The sequence below is a fragment of the Colobus angolensis genome, unplaced genomic scaffold (assembly GCF_000951035.1).
Source record: "Colobus angolensis palliatus isolate OR3802 unplaced genomic scaffold, Cang.pa_1.0 Scaffold109, whole genome shotgun sequence".
In the NCBI taxonomy this organism is placed as follows: domain Eukaryota; kingdom Metazoa; phylum Chordata; class Mammalia; order Primates; family Cercopithecidae; genus Colobus; species Colobus angolensis.
Genome location: NW_012111919.1, coordinates 1,397,305 through 1,405,753, shown reverse-complemented (window position 1 = coordinate 1,405,753; position 8,449 = coordinate 1,397,305). Strand labels below are relative to the sequence as shown.

The 8,449-nt window shown below is 46.0% G+C and overlaps 1 pseudogene; it reads left to right on the top strand.

Moving 5' to 3' along the window:
* Positions 1-6,692: 6,692 nt before the first annotated feature.
* LOC105517707 lies at positions 6,693-7,223 on the top strand (annotated as a pseudogene).
* Positions 7,224-8,449: the final 1,226 nt, after the last annotated feature.

The window sequence follows — 8,449 nt, the reverse complement described above, 5'->3', positions numbered from 1 at the left end:
GGAGGCTGAGGCAGGAGAATGGCGTAAACCCAGGAGGCGGAGCTTGCAGTGAGCTGAGATCCGGCCACTGCACTCCAGTCCGGGCGACAAAGCGAGACTCCGCCTCAAAAAAAAAAAAAAAAAGAGTGACAAATATCTACTACGCCAGTGGTGTGCAAACTTTACTGCACTTTAGGTGAGTGCTTTTTAAAAATACCAGCACGCCGGGCATAGTGGCTCACGCCTGTAATCCCAGCACTTTGGGAGGCTGAGGAGGGCAGATCACCTGAGGTCGGGAGTTCGAGACCACCCTGACCAACATGGAGAAACTCCGTCTCTACTAAAAATACAAAATTAGCCGGGTGTGGTGGCACATGCCTGTAATCCCAGCAACTTGGGAGGCTGAGGCAGGAGAATTGCTTGAACCCGGGAGGCAGAGGTTGCGGTGAGCCGGAGATCACACCATTGCACTCCAGCCTGGGCAACAAGAGCAAAACTCTGTCTCCAAAAAAAAAAAAAACAAAAAAAAAAAACAAAAATACCAATGCTGGCTCTATGCAGTGGCTCATGCCTGGAGTCCCAGCACTTTTGGAAGCCGAGATGGGAGGACTGCTTGAGGCCAGGGGTTCAAGACCAGCCTGGGGGTATAGTGAGACTCTGTCTTTACACAATACACAAACTAATGCCAAGGTTGCACCCCAGAATTCCTGGGATGATAGTGGCTTTTTATTCACTTTTAACTTCCTATGTGATTCCCGTGTGCAGCCAAGTTCATGAGCCATTTCTCACACCCTTGCTGCTCAAAGTATGTTCTTCAGATCACCTGCATTGGAATCCCCTGGGAGCTTCTGAGACCTGCAGCTGCTCTGCACAGTTCACATCTATGATTACCGAGAGCCCCAGGGGGGTCTCACACAAATTACAGTTTGAGAAAGGTAGCCCTGTGCTATTCTCCCAAGGCCAGCCTGAATCTCACCAGTAGGTATATTCCCCACTTCTGAGCAGAGAAGTTGCCTCTCCCTTCTAAATCCCGAGAGAAACACATTTGGCCAGCTTTTCCACTGGGCATTTATTGCCTACTTCCTTGGTTGCAGTTAACTGGCTTATCTCTTTAATGGATTGTGAGCGAGGGGTGGGCAGGGACTCCAGTCCTCTTTATGTCTTCACTGATCTCACTGCATACAGCAGGTGCTCAGAACATGCAGTGAGTGAATCGGTGATGTCCCTTCAGCTTCCCTCTCCCACCACATTCAAGCAGGGGATGCACTGGCCTCCTTTTCCCCACCCCCATTTCCATACATTCATAGTTCCATCTTGATTTAAAGGCAACCTCAGTTATAACTTTTAAGCTGGGCACGGTGGCTCATGCCTGTAATCCCAGCAATTGGGAGGCCAAGGCTGGCGGATCACTTGAGGTCAGGAGTTTGAGACCAACCTGGCCAATATGGCGAAACCCTGTGTCTACTAAAAATATAAAAATTAGCCTGGTGTGATGGTGCGTGCCTGTGATACCAGCTACTTGGGAGGCTGAGGCAGGAGAATCGCTTGAACCCAAGAGAGGTTTTAGTGAGCTGAGATCATGTCACTGCACTCCAGCCTGGGCAACAGAGCAAGACTGGCTAAAAAAAAAAAGGCAGGGCCTTGTAGCTCATGCCTGTAATCTCAGCACTTTGGGAGGCTGAGGCGGGAGGATCACAATGTCAGGAGTTTGAGACCAGCCTGACCAACATGGTGAAACCCCATCTCTACTAAAAATACAAAAATTAGCCAGGCATGGGAATGCATGCCTGTAATCCCAGCTACTCAGGAGGCTGAGGCAGGAGAATCACTTGAACCCGGGAGGTGGAGGTTGCGGTGAGCTGAGATCATGCCACTGCACTCCAGTCTAGGTGACAGAGCAAGAATCCGCCTAAAAAAAAAAAAAATTTAAACAACTTTAAAGTTCAAATCTATTCTTACTGCTTCCGGGTATTGGATAAATTAGTTGACTCCTGTGAATCATTTCCTTGTCCCTAAAGGAGATGGACTAGAACGAGCCCTCTTAGCGCAGCCGGCAGCGCGTCAGTCTCCTAATCTGAAGATGGACTAGAAACCCCTCCGACACTCAGTCCAGTGGAATATTCTACAGTTCTGTAGTCCGCCTTGCTAGATTAGCCAGGACTCCAATACCCCAACTCTTGTGGGGTTGGCAGTGGGGCTTGCATGGAGAAACTATAAATTAAACGTAGGGTCGCTACGCCACCGTGTGACCAATCCTGGAAACTGCATTTCTTCAGTGTGCCATGAGCGAGTTCTCAAAAGCCCATCAAGATTTTAGGGTAATATAGCCACACAAAATTAAATGATCTCTCCCTACCCCCACCAGCATGGCAGACATGGAATTTTAAAAGTATAAATCAACAAAGATAAAAATTAGGGAGCAAGAGACATCAGCAAGTGAGAATTAAAATTTTGATGTATGCAAATATTAGTCTTTAAAACATGGAAGATGGAAAACAGCTAACTGACATGGAGCATAAGTTACAGCCTCAGTGTTTTCAAAGGGGGATGCAAGTAAGAAGTGGGCATATTTTCTCTAATGGGATCCCAAGAGTTCCAGGATTTACAGGTACCAGGTACCATGGACAAGTCAGGCATATGGCAATGGGCTAAAAATGGGGCAAGGAAATAACAGATCCCAAGTGTCCCTTCCCAGCCCTCACAGCCAGGAGTTGCTGTCACCCCTCCTTGAGGTTTATTATTTGCAGAAATGAAACTATAGAGGCTCCAGACTTGAGGCCACCAGGCCCAGAGAGAGGTGGAAGTGAGTCACAGTATCAAAAACAAGGAATGAAGTGGATGCTTGTCTTGAATGATGGGCTCCTAAGCTTCTTTCCTTCATTCTTCCTTCCCTTTCCCAGAATTTTAGCAGCCAAATACATGTACCCAGGCAGAAGATTAGGAAGTCACATGGAAGTTCCCCAACAAAAAGGCCCCTCATTGCAGATTCCTCCAGTTATGAGGATATATGAACACATATAAAGTTTCCAATCAACCAAAACCATATATACGAAATCAGTCAATATAAAGAAAAGTATAGGAAAATTAATAACAATCTACCAAAATCATATATATGAAATCAGTCAACATAAAGAAAAGCATAGGAAAATTAATAACAATCTACAGAAAAAAATAGCTGGGCGTGGTTGCACACGCCTATAATCCCAGCCACTCAGGAAACTGAGATAGGAGAATTGCTTGAACCCGGGAGGTGGAGGTTGCTGTGAGCTGAGATTGCGCCACTGCACTCCAGCCTGGGCGACAGAGCGTGACTCCGTCTCAAAAAGATAATAATAATAAAAATAAATAAATAAATAAAAATAACAATCCACATACCTGACACCCAGATTCAGTCACATATTCAGTTCTTCATGTTGACGTAAAAGAGACAGTAAAACAACTAACAAACAGAAAAAGGAAACTTCGGGGAAAAAAGGTAAGGAAAACCAAAGAAAAACCCCAAACTCACTTTAAGCGATATTTTTGAATGACATGGAATCCATAAATCAAGAATAGGATGCTACAAAAGAGAACAAATATGAGAAAATGATCTCTAAAATAAAAACTATCCACTGAAATAAAATGATTCAAGAGAAGAATAGGCCAGGCGAGGTGGCTCCCGCCTGTAATCCCAGCACTTTGGGAGGCCCAGGCAGGCAGATCACTTGAGGACAGGAGTTTGAGACCAGCCTGGCCAACATAGTGAAGCCCCGTCTCTACTAAAAATACAAAAATTAGCTGGACGTTGTGTCATGTACCTATAGTCCCAGCTACTCAGGAGGCTACTTGGGAGGCTGAGGCAGAAGAATCGCTTGAATCCAGGAGGCAGAGCTTGCAGTGAGTCAAGATCGCGCCACTGCACTCCAGCCTGGGCGACAGAGCAAGACTCCATCTCACTTAAAAAAAAAAAAAAAAGTGGAGGAAATAAATTTCTGTTCTTTATAGATTAGTCAGTCTATGATATTCTGTCATAGCAGCACAAAACAGACTAAGACATAAAGTAATCATCAGAGAGAAAATACAAAAATACAAAAGGAACTTTCTTGTCAAATGTAAAAGCAAAATAAATGACATATTCAGATATGCAAACAGGTGATTTTTTTTCTTCCCTTGCTCTCCTTCTCAGCAATCTACTCCAGCAAAAGGAAAGAGTACACCCAGGAAAAGAAAGGCCCAAGACTCAGAAAACAGGGACTCAAGGGTGGGCCAGTCCTGAGGGGGCTATGTAGTTGGACTTGGGAGCAACCTATCCAGAGTTGAGCAGGAAGACAGTCTCCAGGAAAACCAGTGGGAGAAAGAATATTGATGGGTGGGTGACATAGCTGAGGGACAGTGCAAAATCATGAGCATAAGAAACAAAATCTTTTTTTTTTTTTTTTGAGACGGAGTCTCGCTCTGTCGCCCAGGCTGGAGTGCAGTTGCAGGATCTCGGCTCACTGCAAGCTCCGCCTCCCGGGTTCACGCCATTCTCCTGCCTCAGCCTCCCAAGTAGCTGAGACTACAGGCGCCCGCCACCTCGCCCGGCTAGTTTTTTGTATTTTTTTTTTTTTTTGAGACGGAGTCTTGCTCTGTTGCCCAGGCTGGAGTGCAGTGGCCGGATCTCAGCTCACTGCAAGCCCCGCCTCCCGGGTTTACGCCATTCTCCTGCCTCAGCCTCCCAAGTAGCTGGGACTACAGGCGCCCGCCACCTCGCCCGGCTCGTTTTTTGTATTTTTTAGTAGAGACGGGGTTTCACTGTGTTCCCCACGATGGTCTCGATCTCCTGACCTCGTGATCCGCCCGTCTCGGCCTCCCAAAGTGCTGGGATTACAGGCTTGAGCCACCGTGCCCGGCCTGAAAAAACCTTTCTATCTGCTGGGAGCAGCTCTCTGAGAGCTAGGATAAAATCTGTCCTGTCTCACACGGGATCCCCAGTGCCTGACTATTCCTGGCACATAGTAGGTGCGCAAGAAATATTGTTAAATGAGGCCAGACATGGTGGCTCACACCTGTAATCCCAGCCTTTCGGAGGTCAAAGCAGAAGGATCTCTTGAGCCCCTGAGTTTGAGACCAACCTAGGCAATATAGGGAGATTCCATCTCTAGAAAAAATAAAAAATTAGCTGGGTGTGGTGCTACATGCCTGTGGTCCCAACTACTTGAGGTGCTGAGGTGGGAGAATCACTTGAGTCTGGAGGTCGAGGCTGCAGTGAGCCATGATCACACCACTGCACTCCAGCCTGAGCAACAGAGTGCAGACCCTATCTCGATATATGTGTGTGTATATATATGTGTGCGTATATATATGTGTGTGTGTATATATATATATATATTTAGATGAGTGAGTGGATGAATGCATGAAGGAGAGTTGATCAAGCTTCCCATTTGTGCTTTAAGCCAGGTGCTAAAGCAGACCAGCTAGCCTGAGCACCTGAGCGCCCCTCCCCCACTACAGATAGCTTTGAAATACAACATCAGTATAATTTTGAATGCATAATCAAGTCCTCAAGAAAGCAAGGATAATCCAAAGGAGAAACAGGTAACTTACAAATCATTTTTGTTTTGTTTCTGTTGTTGACATATAAAAAAACCATACATGTATGTACACACCTTTATGTACACAGACCCTAAGAGATCTGTCTTGCCCACAGGCTCCTTTTTTTTTTTTCTTTTGAGACGAAGTCTTGCTCTGATGCCTGGGCTGGAGTGCAGTGGCGCGATTTCAGTTCATTGCAATCTCTGCCTTCCGGGTTCAAGCAATTCTCCTGCCTCAGCCTCCTGAGTAGCTGGAACTACAGGTGCATGCCACCATGTCCAGCTAATTTTTGTGTTTTTTGGTAGAGATGGAGTTTCACCATGTTGGCCAGGCTGGTCTCAAACTCCTGAGCTCAGGTGATCCACCCACCTTGGCCTCCTGAAGTGCTGGGATTACAGGCACCTCTTTGTGGTCTCTGCTCAAATGTTCCCTTGTCACTGGGACCTTCCCTGGCCTCACTACATAGGGTAGGAACAACACGTCTCCCAGTCCTGAATTTGCTATCCTTTTCACTTGGCTTTCTTTTTTCCTCCACAGCTCTTACCACCATCTGACATATTAAAATTTACTGTTCATTTGTTTATTGCCTGTCTCTGCTAGGATAGAAGCTCCAAGTGGGCAGGGGCTCTTTCTGTCTTATTCATGGCTCTGTCTTCAGCACCTAGAACAGCACCCACCACATGGACCATGCTCTTTGTTCAATGAATAAACCTGATCTCTTGTGCCCCTACTTCCTACTGGGAAATCTACAGTGAAGAGAGGAGAATAAAACCAACATTTTTGCAGCATTTTCTTAGGGTCATGGAGGGATTCCCAGTGTCCCAAAGGTGCTTGTCTGAGTCCTGAAAGTGAAGGGGCTATTTGTAGTAAAAAAAACAAACAAACAAAAAAACCACTTTAGGACATAATATAGGAAGTGGGCTGGGCTGTGGCTGGCGCCTATAATCCAGCACTTCGAGAGGCTGAAGTGGGAGGATCACTTGAGCCCAGTTTGAGACCAGCTGAGGCAATGGTGAAGCCCCATCTCTACAAAAAATTAAAAAATTGGAAGGGTGGGGCATGCATGGGATAAAGGGAAGTGAAGCCGGAGTTTTGGGTACCTTTTCTGCCCGTGATGTCTCAGATTCATTCTTAAGGAACTGAGAACTTAATCTTCCAAAATGTCAAAGAGACCATCTTATGCCCCAACTCCATGCCCAGGACACCAGGGTCTGTGGGATACAATCCATACAGTCATCTCACCTACAACAACTACAGGCTGGGAGGCAACCCAGGCACCGACAGCTGGGTCACTGCGTCCTTCGGTATTATGATTCCAAAACTCCCAAAGCCACCAGATAAGCCGCTGTTGCTCTACATGAGGTGCAGCAGAAAGGTCTGGGGCCAAGTAAAGGCTTCCAACCCTGACCTAAAGTTGTAGGAGATTGGCAAGAGTATTGGTGGCATGTGGGGCGATCTCACCGATGAAGAGAAACAAGAATAAACAAATACAAAGCAAAAAAGATAGAGTACAATCAATCTATGAAGGCCTCTAATTCCACACGAACCTTGCTTACATAAATGCAAAAAGTCATGCAGAAGCTGCGTTAGAGGAAGAAAGTGGACACAGACAGTCTTGCATGGAGAGACGAGAACCTGATGTGAGCATTCGGTTTGCTGAAGATCCAGATGAATATGACAATAGCTTTTCTTTGAAATTTTTTTTTTTTTTTTTTTTTTTGAGACGGAGTCTCGCTCTGTCGCCCAGGCTGGAGTGCAGTGACACGATCTCAGCTCACTGCAACCTCAGCTCACTGCACCCTCCACTTCCTGGGTTCAAGCAATTCTACTGCCTTGACCTCCCAAGTAGCTGGGATTACAGGCACGCACCACCACGCCTGGCTAATTTTTTTGTATCTTTAGTAGAGATGGGGTTTCACGATGTTGGCCAGGCTGGTTCTGACCTTATGATCCGTCTGCCTCGGCCTCCCAGAGTGCCTGAGGTCCCATGGTGCTTGAGGAAGAGCAGGCAGGCAGCAAAGGTGAGGAAAAGAAAGACGACAAGAACCTTCCAATGGAGACAGAGGAGACACACTCTGAAGAAGAGCCGACAGAACAGTGAAGAAGGCACGTCTACTCCTGAGAACAAGGAGAGTGGGTAGGAGGGGTCGACCGTATGGCAGAGAAGGAACCAGTGATAGTAACACTGGCTTGGAGAGTAACAGCCAACAGTGGAGGAGCCACCAACAGATCCCATACCAAGAGACGAGAAAAAAGAATAAATGTTGCCGTGTTTTATGTGTTCTAAATACTTTTTTTTTTTTTTTTGGAGACCAGGTCTTGCTTTGTCACCCAGGCTGGAGTGCAATGGTCCGATCTTGGCTCGCTGCAACCTCTACCTCCCAGGTTCAAGCTATTCTCCTGACTCAGCCTCTGGAGTAGCTGGAATTACAGGTGCCAGCCACCATGACTGGCTAATTTCTGTATTTTTAGTAGAGATGGTGTTTCACCATGTTGGCCAGGGTGGTCTTGAACTCCTGACCTCAAGTGATCCTCACCCACCTTGGCCTCCCAAAGTGCTAGAATTACAGGCATGAGCTACTACGCCTGGCGTTAAATACTTTTTTATTTTTATTTTTATGTTATTATCTTATTTTATTATTTTATTTTTAGTTTTGAGATAGAGTCTCACTCTGTCACCCAGGCTGGAGTGCAGTGGCCAGATCTTGGCTCACTGCAACCTCCACCTCCTGGGTTAAAGTGAATAAATACTTTTTTTAAATGAAAAAAATTTTTTGGTTTAAAAATAAATGGTTTAAAAAAATGTTTTTTGGTTTAAAAATAAAAAAATAAAAAAACTGGCCAGGTGCAGTGACTCACGCCTGTAATCCCAGCACTTTTGGAGGCTGAGGCATGTGGATTACTTGAGGTCAGGAGT